Raw genomic sequence first — 13,877 nt, forward strand, 5'->3', positions numbered from 1 at the left:
TTTTGAGCCTTTGACCTTCAAGCAATAAATACTAATTGAGTATATTTAAATGCGTGGTTCCTTCCTAGTCCTTTTTTTATTATTATTTTCAAACCAGTACATTTTCACAAATGCATAAATATATTGGAATGTTTATGTACCGCTGCTCTCAGGGGCTAAGCAGTAAAAATGTTTCAGGTGAGATAGTGCTGGTATTTCTAGCAGTAAAACCCAGGTGATTTATTATGATTACTACTTCTTAAAATATGGTATCCTTTATCCCTTATTGCAATTCATGAATTTGCCAATTATTTGGTCTCCTAAGCTGAAAATCCAGGCATCATTTTTGACAGCTCCTCCTTCCTCATACATTTTTTTCTCACCGATTTCTGTCAATTCCATCTCTGCAATATCCTTCAAATCATTCAACCCCATTCTTTCTTCACTTTTATAAATATTTTCATGTGTGGATTTCATGTGCAATTTCTGGGCTTTCATTTGTGATGCCATGAAGGAACATCAGGATGCAAAGATGGGAAGATGTCATTAGCATGGGAGCAACTTTGACCCTGCTGTAATAATTAAAATGAAATATTTACTAAACTATATCTCAGAATTACTCATTTTGATCTTGGCAGAATAGTTGAGAAATAAGTTCTAAAATATTTTGCATTCTGTTGCCACTTAATTAAAACAATTTTGATCCTGTCAGCCACTTTCATAAAATCTTTGCAAGTTCCGCATTGCCTATAGAATAAAGCTCAAACCCATTGGCAGGCCAAACAAATCATACCAAAACAATTCTTTACACATTGGAGTATATATATAATCTCAGACAGTATCAATGTATTGCAGTTAGTTTTATTGACAATTATCAGAGGTCATCATGGAGCAGACATCATATTTAAGTGAAATCAGCATGTCCCGTATAGAAAAATCAAAATTCTTATTATGCCTACTTTGGCTCTGTTTCAGCTGAACTTTGAGAAGGTGTCTGTCAACAAGGTAATTTATCACACATTTTACTTTCAATCCATTACTGCCCTTATAACATTAGAGTTTTACCTGATTGTATGTTTCACAATTTTTTTTTAAATGAGAATAAGATGGAGTCATCAGCATTAAATAATTAAGTTAAATATTGGAGCAGAGAGGGATGCAAGAGGCATTATAGAAATATTGTCAGCTCAAACCAAGGTATCCCAGCACTAAACCAAACTCCCCATTGTCATATTTCTTCTCTTAATTCTCTTTCCTACCTAGTACTTTTTCCAGTTCTAAGACATGTTCTGTTTCATAGGGTAATATATTAAAAATTTTAAAGGTAAATCAGAACTGAAGTTAATTCAGCAATTTAAGTAACACTTATTTGACACTTTTTACAAAACATTATTCTTGGCATTCACAATTATATCTCTCTTAACCACTTGCACTGTAGTTGGAGAGAGTGGCACCCTTAACTACCCAGAGAGCTGAGTTTGAGTTATGAACCTGGAAGATCGCCTTATTTGCTTCCTCCTATTTTCTCTTTCAAATAATAGTCACCAACTCCAGTCAGTTATATTTTCCACCATTCATTCCTACTTTTCCCTAGAATTCCCTAACTATCCACCTTCCTACCTACCTACCTACCTTTAATTGACTAATTAAATTAATTCTTCTCATGCTTTCTTTCTCTGTATCCAGGCTATCACCGTGTTCTATTGAATCTATTTCCAAAATAATTTAAATGTTTCTCACCGCTGTGGTCTTTATGAACTCTACACAACATCCACACTAGGTGTTTTCAAAAGTTTATTGGTTCTTGCCCACCACCAACTTAAACCCATCACCATGGTATATGAGAATCAGCTTGATCTGACCTCTTGCCTCACTCTGTAAGTTAGCAAATACATATTGAGTACCTGTTAGGTGCCAGGGTAGGTGCTAGGTATACAGTAATGAGTAAGCAACAATTTTTTCTGTTTTTTTTTTCCTGCTTCCAAGGACCATATATTCAAGGAGAGGACCCATGAAGAAGTCAGTATATAAGAATTAAATTATAATAAATCTTGATAGGTGCCATAAAAGAAGCAAATTTGGTTGAGGGAGCATAAATTTGAGACAGGATAGCCAGAGAAGGATTCTCTGGTGAGGAGTCACTTAAGATGAAAAGGCTTTGTTTGAGAAAGAGCTGGCTGCAGGAAGAGTGGGGACAGTAGAAACGGAAGGGATTTGAATGCAGCGGGTGAGTTTGGATGATTTTCAAAGGGATATTTATCAGACATACTACTTTGGATGAAAAGCCTAGTGATGACAGTAAGGAAAATGGATTGGATGATAACCTCATGAGACCAGTTAAGGAGAGTGTTATTTCTAGGGATTGTATGTGTGTGTGTTTTAACATTTTTATACATTTCAAAATTCTTTGAAAAGAAAGAGTTGTCTCCTAGTTAGTGTAACAAATAAAACTTTCTTTAGTTTGCACACAGAGATTCTTCTGAAGCAACACAATTTCAAGAGCATCTCAGAAGAACTAGGTATCCTACCTTTTAATTAGCAAGTTCTGTTTTTAGGTACAAGAAATTAGGGGAAAACAACATGGATTTGTAATCCATGTATCTAACATACATATCTATATAGAAGATTGTGAGTTCCATTGGGTCTGGAAGTCAGCTACTTCTGCTTACCTAGCATATACTAGATGCTTCAAAAATTTTATTGAGCAGTCAAATAAATGAATAGCAGAACCATATAAATGTTATTCTTCTTCCAAGCAACAAAACTACTATCTCTTGCTATGCCATTCTCTCTTCCCTGCCTTTCCTTTCCTTCCTGTTGTCCAAATTCATCATTGAGATTGCATATTTTAGTCTCAAAATCTCAATGTATTAATTTTTATCTTGTTTTGTGAAATTATGTAGGATTGCTGTGCCCATAGACTCTACATAATTCATGAGATCACTCACATCAAGTGCTTGTGTACTAATGATGATTTCATATACAGGAATTTGTATAACCGTTGACACAAAATTTATATGATTCTTTCTCTCAATGTATCTATTTAATGCCAAACTTACTAAATTCTGGTTTTTGGGAGAAAATCCCCTAGGCTATTTTTCTGAGCTAATAAGTGATGATCATGAGATAAGATGAAGGAAGAGCCAAGGTTTGATTTTTCTTCAACTCACACATTTAAATGTACATTCTGGAATTTTCCCAATAAATAGCATATTAACATTTAGAATTGTTTAGAATATTTATTTGTGTTCCTTCATTCATATTCATTCTTGTTGAAAAAGAATGAGGCTTTTTTTTTTTTTTACTTAATCGAATTCTAGCAAGCATAATATTTTCTTCTCTTAGCACTGTGCCTTATATATAAAAAGCACTAATAAATATTTATTAATTTTAAACTTAAAAACTCAAAGAAAGCTATATTTTTCTGCCAATCTACAGTTTCAAGATCCATAGACTTTATATCAGTTACTTTATTTTAGGTAATTTTTAATGTTTAAAAAAACACTCTAAATAAATAAGTCAATACTTAACACCCAGTATGTGCTTTGATAAATTATTTCCTTTATAAAGATTAGACTATATGTGGAAAATATTATCTAAGTAGTGTATTAGTTTGTTAAGCTGCCAGAATACAATATACCGGAAATGGAATGGCATTTATAAAAGGAATTTATAGTAGTAGTAGTTCTAAGTCTGTGAAAATGTCCAAATTAAGGTATCAACAAGAGGTTACTTTCACTCAAGAAAGGCCGATGCCATCTGGAACACTTCTGTCAGCTGGGAAGGCACATGGCTGGCATCTTTTGGTCCTTGTTCCTGGTTCATTGCTTCCAGCTTCTGATGCTGGTGGTTTCCTCTGTAAGCATCTGTGGGCCTTCATTGACTTCCTCCTGGACACAATTCTGATTCTGGCTTGCATAGTATCTTATGGGAAGGCACATGGCAATGTCTGCTGGGCTCTTCCTGTGTCTAGGCATCCACTCTCTCTGTTGGTACTCCAAGCATCTTCAAACATCCGTGTCTGTGTCAGCACTGAAGCAGCTGCTCTCCATGCATCTGCATTGAGGTTTCTGCAAAATGTCTCCCCTTTTAAAGGACTTTAGAAAACTAATCAAGACCCATCTTGAATGGGCAGAGTCACATCTCCATCTAATCAAATGGCTATATCCACAGTTGGATGAGCTGCATCTCTGTGGAGATGATCTGATCAAAAGTTTCCACCCTACAGTATTCAATCAGGATTAAAATAAACGGCTGTCTCCACAGGATTGGATCAGGATTAAAACATGACTTTTCTGGGGTACATAATAGTTTCAAACTGGCACAAGTAGGTTTCCATTAAAATATATCATATAATATCTTGAGTATTTTCCAGTGTGGTTTAATGAATGGGAAGTTTGACACCATAAGTGTCTTTTACAGTCGGTGTAAACCACAGGGAAGCAGACCCTGCCTGTGACTCAGGCAGAGCATTAGCAGTTTCTGAATGTGTACACAGTATGTGTGAAGCCCTTGCCACTGAAAATGACCTTCTATGCGTTAATTTGTGTAATAGGCTGTGATTATCTCTATTTCAAATTATTTTTTTCATTACAAAAATAAGATATTCTAATTATGAACACTTTAAATAATTCATCAAAGTATAAAAAAGAAAAATCCATCTATAGTCTTGTCACCCAGAAATAAATACTCTAACATTCTGTTCTTTCTTCTCAATATTTCTATGCATCATTTTTTTACATGTTTATGTAGTATGTACATAATTTTATAGAAATATAGGGGCAAAGCTATAAATTTGAAAAATGCAGGTAGGATAAAGAAAATATCCAGAGCTCCATGAACAGATATATTCTCTTAACATATTGTTTTTTATTTTTTTTCTAATTTTCTTTTTCTTATCCATGTTGATCTCATATTTTATATTCTTATTGTGAAGAAAAGTTATCAGAGGGATCTTTCATAAGATTTTACAATATGAAAAATGTTTTCTCAAGTTCCTTGGAAATGAAAATGATCATTATATTTTTGTACCCAATTCTGTTATGGTAGAGAAAAACTCCCTTAGTGTACCAAACATTTTAATAGAAGCACTTTTACACAGAAGTTGAGAGCATGGACTTGTATCCAGGCTCAGCCACTTGGAAGCTGAGTGACCTTGAACAAGTCATTAATATGTGCTTGATGTTCTCATCTATAAGATGGGGATGAATGAGTTGGTATGTGTGAACTGCTTAGAAGACTCCCTACCACTTGATAAGTGTGATATGCAGGTTTGTTATGACTAGTTCAGGAACAGCTTCTTTACTGTTATGGGGTTGTTCCTTTGTGGCAGGAGATATTTTATGAACTACTCAATAAAGGAAGCACTTTGTTGGTATGTTTCCTTGGAGTGAAAATAGAAAAGGATGAGCTGAACCAATCTTTGACTCCAGGCTACAATTAATTCAACTAATTTTGATGCTGTGTTTCAAACCCAATAGAAAAAGGCCTTAGTTTAATGATTAAAATTTGGAGCTTATGTTCAAGTGAGATATTTTAGTTGTAACGATCATGGAGAAATTTTTAAATGCCTCTAAGCCGCAGTGTGCTCACTGTAATGTGTGAGGAGGTAATGGTATTTACATGCAAAGGTAATTGTGAGGGTAAAAATGAGACAATCCACATCAAGTACTTGACACATATGCACACTTAATAAATGTTAACTGTTTTCATTCTTAAAGAGCAGTAAAAATGTTAGATAATTCTAAAAAGTGTCTCCATGAGTTCTTAAATTTGTATCATCTCAAAGTCATCTGGAGTGGTCTTAATTTTGTTTGATTTCAAAAAAGATTCCTAATAATATATATTTTTTATCTTGTGTCTACTTGAGAATGCATTTCTGTTGCTTTCACTCATAGAAGATGGTCTGACTGAGCAAAACTTTCTTCCATTCCAACTCATTTTCTCAAAGGATTATAGCTATTTTCCCACTCTTCTTTTGTTATAGAAGAGACAGTTTAGGTTTTGTTTATGTCAGGAATCCAGGAACCTATTTGTCTGACTAGATGCTTGCAACATTCTCTTTTTAAAATTTATATATAATATGTAATATATGTTCTTGGTAAGGTGTATGTTCTCTTTGTACTTGTATCTTACTTAAGACTTTAAGATACTGTTTGAGATCTGCATTTATTTTCCCAGTTCAGGTATATATTTCTCACTATGTCTTTTAGTTATTTCTTCTATTCCAAATATTCACACTCCCCACTCTCCTCCTTCCTTCTTAGAAGCATCTGTATTTCCTTACTGAACATTTTCCTTTGTCTATCATTTTCATTTGTTTTAGTGATAGCTTCCCAAGTTGTTTCTCTGAGTTATGTAGTTTTCCTTGTTGACATTGTAAATTTAACTTTAACATTGCATTATTAGTTTTCTTTTTGACTGTTCCTTGTTTTACTTTTCTCTTTTTAAATCTCAATTTTCATTTCAGTTGTTATCACCATATAACTATTCATAGTTCACTGAAGCCATCAGGCTTCGTGCTTTCTAATGTGGATGTCAGATTTTTTACAGCTTTTTTCTTCTTAACAACATAGCTATTAATTTTGAAATCCCCCCAAAGTTACAAATAATGTAATTATATTGATTTTGATTTCTTTTCCTTTTTTGTGGTAGGATATTCTTAACAGGTCTTATTTTATCCATCTCACTAAATATGTATTTTAATAAGTAGAAATCTGCCTATTTGGGAAGTGATTGTTTTTAGCCCCATTTCTTATTTAATGTAAAAGATGATCACATTGATAAGATAGCTTGATGCTCTTGGCTCCTAGCCAGTTCAGACTTTTCGTCTCTGTTTTTTCCCAGTGGAGATCCAATAGACCAATAGGAGAGCCTTCTCCTATCCTTATGGTCTGACTCTCTGCAACTATGAATATTTGGAGAGCATAAAAGGGTTTAATCCTAAACCCTCTTGCCTTCTTACCTCTGCTTTCACCTATAGCACTAGACTTAAATAAAGGAATGTCTACAAGCCTTCATTATCCTAAAGTAAGTAAAAAGAGAAGTACTTATGGGAGATACAAATGAGGGGACCCAAAATGCTAAAATCTCAACAAACAAACAAACAAACAAAAAAACCCGAAATCAAAAACCAACATTAATGGTGGCACCGCAGGCCAGTGTTTTGATTGACACAGCTCCTGGGTGGATGAAGAATGCAGAGTTTATCTATGTACTTACTTTTACGTGGATAGTGTAGTATGCTTCTGGTTAGTGTAGTAGAGATGCCTTACCCTTTGAACTTTTCCACCAATTTGAATTAACGTTGTTGTCTTCCATAATCTGATGATATGTTGGCTGATAATCTTATTCAGGATTTTTGCATGTGTTTATGTTAATGTTGTCAATGCCTGCTTGTGGATATGTATATTCAGTGAAAACTGGGAAAGTCTGTGTTGGGGACTGATTATCAGATAACGCTTAAAACCAGAAACAGAGACTTTTCATTTTAAGCTTGATAAATGACTGTATCATCTGGAACTGCCAGAGAAAGTCCAGCTCCCCATAAATATTGTTTACCTGATATGCATAAGTAGATAGGCTTCTTTCATTTATCCTCTTATTTGATTCAATTTCACAGATATACTTGTGCACTTTGTCTTATTTGGGGGATACCACAGTGAACTATCCCTGTCCCATAAGGCATATTTACTCACTCACTTCTGCATCCCTTGTTTCAAGGGCAACCAAGTAGAACAAAGGAACATATTAGATAGCCAGGAAAGAGAATAGCAGAAGGGCTTGTAAAACCCTTATAAGAATTTATTATTATTTGTCACAATTGCAGTAGCCACTGTTCCTGCCTTAGTTTTCCATATATGGGAAGGTCTAGGTGGTATGGAACAAAGAATACTAGTGCTCTAATTATTTAGGGCTTGTATTTAATTTTTTTCATTCCTATTGAAAAGATGAAGATGATTTTTAAATATCTTGTACAGCTATTCTGTGTAATCTTTCTCTGGCTTTTTTTCTTTTTTCTGTTTCCATTGTATATCTAAACAACCTACTTTGCTCTATATCTCTTTACTATTGAGGACAGGGCCAAGGAGGAGAGGAAGGAGGGAAAGGAAGTGGAGGAAAGGGAGGAGGCAAATTGAAATTGCATTATTTTTACCTTTTTCTTGCTTCTACCTCAAGCCCTGAAATGATGTTAATATGCTACAGAACTAAATTCTCCGATCCTACAGATGAGTGAGCTTCTTTTGTACTATAGAATGAGAAATGTTGTGATAAATTTGAATGGGAACTTTAAAATATATATTATGATTTTTTCATTATATTTTATACTCAAAGGTGGAGACTTTGTTATACATTATTTGATGCGTGCACAGAAATTTGTTTTCATAAACCCATAAAGATACCTTATAAATCCTTATATAGTGGATGCACCACAGACACTGAATGGAAATGGTGCTGGCTCGTAGGGCTGGGTGGGCAGTTACAAGCCTCAAGAGTGGGTGCCGAGCTCTGGTTCACTCCTGGAAGGTCGACTGGTGCGTGTTGTTCCCATGCTGTGCGTGGGTCTGCGAGGTGGAGTGGGAGCTCAGACCACGCTGAGTGTGAGCTAGTGGAGGCGAGGTGGGGAGCGAGGTCCCCGCCTGTGCGGACAGATCTAGCTTCCTTATAAGGATTTTGGGGGCTGTGTCTCTGCTCTTTTTATTTTTTTGCTGAAATCCTGCACCAAGGTGGTTCTCCCTTCTTGCGCAGTGATGTTCAGATGCAGGTCACTTAGAGACTCACTAGCTGATTGGGTGTTCCAAGGCCCTTTCCTAGAGCCCAGGTCCCTGAGCCACGGGGGTGGGATTAGTAAACTGTCCTTGATTAAGAGATGGTTGAAGTTACACTCTTCTGCCTCATCCGTGTTAATGTCCCTGCGATTGTTTCTGAAAATCTTATTGTTTCTTTTTCCTCTCCTTATTGGGCAAATACTGATGCTTGTCACTCTTAGGCTGGGATCTTTACTTCCTCGTTATGTGTGCACTTCTGTTATCCTTCACCCTTCAAGTATTTGAGCTAAGTTCAGTAAGGTGATAACTCACAAACTTGGGTCTCCAGTCTTCACCTCTATCTGAGCTAAGACTCCTGCAACACACTTGCATATAGTGGTGACATTTGCAGACAGAAAGAGTAAACTGTCAAGGAATTAAGACCATTGGGTACTTGCTATTTGCAACAATTTTAGAAGTGTTTGATTTATTGGGTCAACTGGCAACAAAATGAAAAGTAGTGTGGCACAGAAAAAATATTCTTCTGGTCATGACAGAAGAAAAAGCTATAATTCTTATCAAAGGACCTCCTCTCTAGAAGACAGTACCCAGTATAGAGATCACTTTGATTACAGCAGGTCAGACTATGAGCATTCAAGAAGAGGACTTTCTTATGATAGTGGTGGAATCACGAAACAGAAATCAAGACAAACACAGAAAGAAACAGAGATGTGAACCAGAAAAGGTCCCAGAAATCCCCATTTCCTGGGAGAAGAAGCCCAGAGCCATCAGTAACCCAGAGTTCCTCTGTTATGGATGAACCTACTGCAAAGAAGAAAGATGAGGTAGATCTTCTCCTCCCCTGCACTGGTGGAGCATGTATTTCTCCTACAATGTTCAGAAAGATGCAAGAGCTGAGAGGTCCTAAAAAAGTCAATCAATGGTTTTATCAACTAAGTCAACATTTCTATTGCAGATATTATTATTCAAGAGATTCTTCAAGAAAATACAGTTAGAGGAAGAGGACTGCTGTCATATCTGTTCTGCAAGCATAGAGTGCTTATCTAGTATTCACCCATGTTTATGCAGTACTAATGGCAATTATCGACTCAAAATTTCCACAAACTAGAGAATTAATCCTCAAGAGGTTACTTCTTAATTTTTAAAAGGTTGTCAAAGAAATGATAAGCCACTTTGATTGCTTCAAAATTTGTATAGGTGAAGTTTTATGCTTAGAGATGCTCACTTTGCTCCTTGAAAGACTGACTGATGATAGTGTTGAAGTAGCTATTGGTTTTTTTCAAGGAATGTGGCCTCAAATTAACCAAAGTGTCACCAAGAGGAATTAATGCAGTGTTTGAATGCATTTGAAACATTCTCCATGATTCTGAAATGACAAGAGTTCATTGTTTGATTGAAGTGATGTTTGCAGTATGTAAGGATGGATTCATGGACCACCCGTTATCTTAGATGGACGTAACCCAGTGGAAGGAGATCAGTTCACCCATATGCTCCCTCTAGAGGATGTTATAATCTGAGATGTTCTTAACGTTTTCACGGTAGATCCTAATTTTATGGAAAAGAATGAAGAGCAGTACAAAACCATTAAGAAGGAAATTCTTGATGAAGGAGACAGTGACTTGAACACAGACCAAGATGCTGGAAGTAGTGAAGAGGAGGAAGAGGAGGAGGATGAAGAGGGAGAAAAAGATGAAGAAGGACAAAAAGTAACTATTAATGAGAAAACAGAAATTAATCTGGTCTCATTTCATCACACAATTTATCTTGCTATTCAGTCCAGTTTTCACTATGTAAAAGTTAAAACCTTTAAGAAATATATTTATAGAAACATTTGCCTAATTTCTCCTCAATGAGTGACTAAGTGGTCAATATTTTGCATTTCTTTTATTAAGATGCCATTGAGTTAAACTGATTCTAAAGTCCTCAGAAACTTTCAATGAGAAAAAAAATCCCTTCTTACATAGTCCGTTGTCTTTTTAGTTCTTGTTTACATGCTTTTCAATGTAATATTGAATACTGTGAGCTAAATCTATTTTTACAATGTTTCTCACTAACCTTTTTGTATCTTGATTCCAGTTCTTCTTTTCCATCTAAGGAATAGTGAAATTGATTTTGTTTTTTAATTTAAGGGTGTACTTTAAGATAGAATACAATATGCTTAGAAATTAAGTTATTTCCATGAATAAGGAGACTTCATAGGATGGCTAAAACATCCAGCAATTGAAATAAAGTCACCACGGAGTGTTCTTGAATGGATAAAGCTGAGTGAAGAAAGATTCACATCATCCGATAGAATTTTTGTCTATATAGTTTTTCAGGAACTGTGTGAATACATGGTTTCTCTTAAACTTAATGCGAGATTAAAGGATGAAACTTTACAGTCATTCTTTGAAGGATTATTACCCTGAGGTAATCCAAGAAATACTGTTTGCCAACAACTTCTTACATCTATAGGTCTTAGGTGTTTAACACTTGAATGGTGTGAGCCTTTAAAAAATACACCAAGGTCATCATGACTTGGAAACCAGATGTTGAACAAAATAAATCCTCCCCTTCCTCTTCCTCTCCCTAGTCCTCCTCTTCAGAGTCTGACGTTTCTGAATCTAAACCTGACAGCAGTAATAGCAGTTCAGAGTTTTCCAGTGGAGTGAGCGATTCTTCAACTACCAGTAGCCATAGTTCCGTCTCAGCTAAAGATATGAGAGAAGGCACAAAGGAAAGCCAGAAATAAAGAGGTAGATAAATTGCTCAGGAAAACGATAGGAAACAAGAAGAAGGAAGACCAGAACGAAGGCATGCAGAAACAAGGACTGAGAGGGAAAGGAGGTCAGAAAAACACGAGTCAAAATTCAAGAGATCCCACAATAGAAACACTTCAGACGGAACGGTGCCATCTGAGCAGAATAGTTACAGAATAAAGACAAAGGTAGGCACATGGATTTTGAAAGTAAGCATGGCGATCCCAAAAAGAAGAGAGGAGAGAGAAGAAATTATTTTTCTGAATATGAGAAGCACAGACACTGAAGTAAGGGCAGTGAAAATTTTAGAAGAAAAGATAGATCAAAGGTGTTCTAATCTGTTCTAGTTTGCTAGCTGCCGGAATGCAACACACCAGAGACGGATTGGCTTTTAATAAAAGGGGATTTATTTTGTTAGTTCTTCAGAGGAAAGGCAGCTAACTTTCCATTGAGGCTCTTTCTTATGTGGAAGGCATTGGGTGGTCTCTGCTGGTCTTCTCTCCAGGCCCCTGGGTTCCAACAACTTGCCCTGGAGTGACTTCTTTCTGCATCTCCAAGGGCCTGGGCTGAGCTGCGAATGCTGAGGTGAGGAATGCTGAGCTGCTAGGCTGTGCTACGTTGAGCTCTCTCATTTAAGCACCAGCCAATTAAGTCAAACGTCATTCATTGCAGAGACACGCCTCCTAGCCGACTGCAGGTGTAATTAGCAACAGATGAGGTTCACGTACCATTGGCTCATGTCCACAGCAACAAGACTAGGTATGCTCACCTGGCCAAGTTGACAACTGACTCTAACTAACACAAAAGACAAGGGAAAAAGTAGAAAATATTCAGGCTCTAGAAGCGATGAAGCTAGGTATCAGAATATTGCTGAGAGATGATGTGAAAAATCCAGCAGATACTCTGAACAGTTCAGAGAATCAAAGAAAAATCAGGACAGATGAAGAAAAAAGCCTCCAACAAAGCAAAACTAACTCTTCAAAATAACATAAACTGAACTGCCTTACATTCAGCTAGAACAGAATTAATTTTTACATTGATGAATTTTATAGAGAATTCTTGTATAAAGTACTGGTTTGTACTTTGTAATTTTAAAAATGTCTTCATTTCAACATGTTTTATAATTGGTCATCTCAAGACCCTCTATAAAAGTTATTTGAAAAGTTTCACCAGAGAGGGATGTAAGTCTTGTTTATTTTTGTGAATAAAATAATCAAATGCAAAAAAAAAAATCCCAATACAAACTTTCATTATTGCTCCATTTCTGTATTTGTGTTTTGTTTTGTTTCAAAAGCACAGCTTGTGTTACTACATGAGAACTATTTCAACACTAATTATTAGTGATCCATATAATTAAGTTTGTTGGGCAGAAACTGTATTTCTGTTCCTTGTTTTCCAACAACAGTTGACTGAAGCCATACCTGTACTGATTAAGAGCTACTTTCCTAGCATTGCATGTATCAGATATAACTCATAGGGATATTCTGTGTAAGGCATATTGAGAATATTTGGGACCCTTTCAAATGTAAAGTGCTTGAGTTTAGCCAGCAATTTAAATGCTATTATTTAAGATTTGTGCATATTTTTTCTTTTATCCATAGCAACTATATAAAATTTTTTAAAGGTGGAGGATGGGAAAAAGAGACTACCAGGTTTGGATTATATCACGGGAAGTTAGACATTTTATTGGCGATATTTCAGTATTAAAAATTACTTTTCAAACACTGCTTGGTGCCAAATGTTATTCCAAACTCCAAGTCTACAGCAGTTATCAAAACAGCCTTTTGAGTGAGACAGTTATTCAGCAAATTACCCCACTAAATAAATTCAGTTAGAATTGTGAGAATACTATAAAGGAAAATACTGGATATTGAGACAAGGCTATCAGAGAAAACTGATCTAGGAGGATCAGGAAAGTCCTCTCTTGAGGCAGAGGCACTTAAGGTAAGAAGTAAAGAAAGATGTGGGAACTAGAGTTAGCATATTAATTAAGATATCTAGTAATATGTGTGGGAAAATGCTGAAGTGGGAAACACCAGTACAAAGAAATAGAGTACTACTCAGCAATGCGGTGACACCAGAAACTTAAATCTCTAATAGGGTCCAGATTATGCTGAGTCTGTTAGGTTATGTAGAAGCCTTTTGACCTTTAAACCTAAGAGTCATAGGATTACACTGATGAGATTCAAGAATTTGTTTGGAGAATAGATTATTTAGGGAGAGATGTAGCTATAATCATGAACAAGCCCAGAGTAGTTAGAAATTCACTGTAGTAATTTAAGCAAGAGATGATAGGTGATTTGGATGTAGTTGATGGCAAAAAGGTGAGAAGGAAGAACATAGATAAAAAGCTGATTGCAGCAAGATGTGAGACTCTGTCTTATCTTATAAA

The 13,877-nt window shown here is 35.8% G+C and overlaps 2 pseudogenes; both read left to right on the forward strand.

Annotated features, from left to right (window-relative positions):
* Window positions 1-9,236: 9,236 nt before the first annotated feature.
* On the forward strand, window positions 9,237-10,600 carry LOC143680518 (pre-mRNA-splicing factor CWC22 homolog pseudogene; annotated as a pseudogene).
* On the forward strand, window positions 10,597-12,459 carry LOC143680519 (pre-mRNA-splicing factor CWC22 homolog pseudogene; annotated as a pseudogene).
* Window positions 12,460-13,877: the final 1,418 nt, after the last annotated feature.

This window comes from Tamandua tetradactyla, chromosome 4 (genome assembly GCF_023851605.1).
Source record: "Tamandua tetradactyla isolate mTamTet1 chromosome 4, mTamTet1.pri, whole genome shotgun sequence".
NCBI classification, from domain to species: Eukaryota; Metazoa; Chordata; class Mammalia; order Pilosa; family Myrmecophagidae; genus Tamandua; species Tamandua tetradactyla.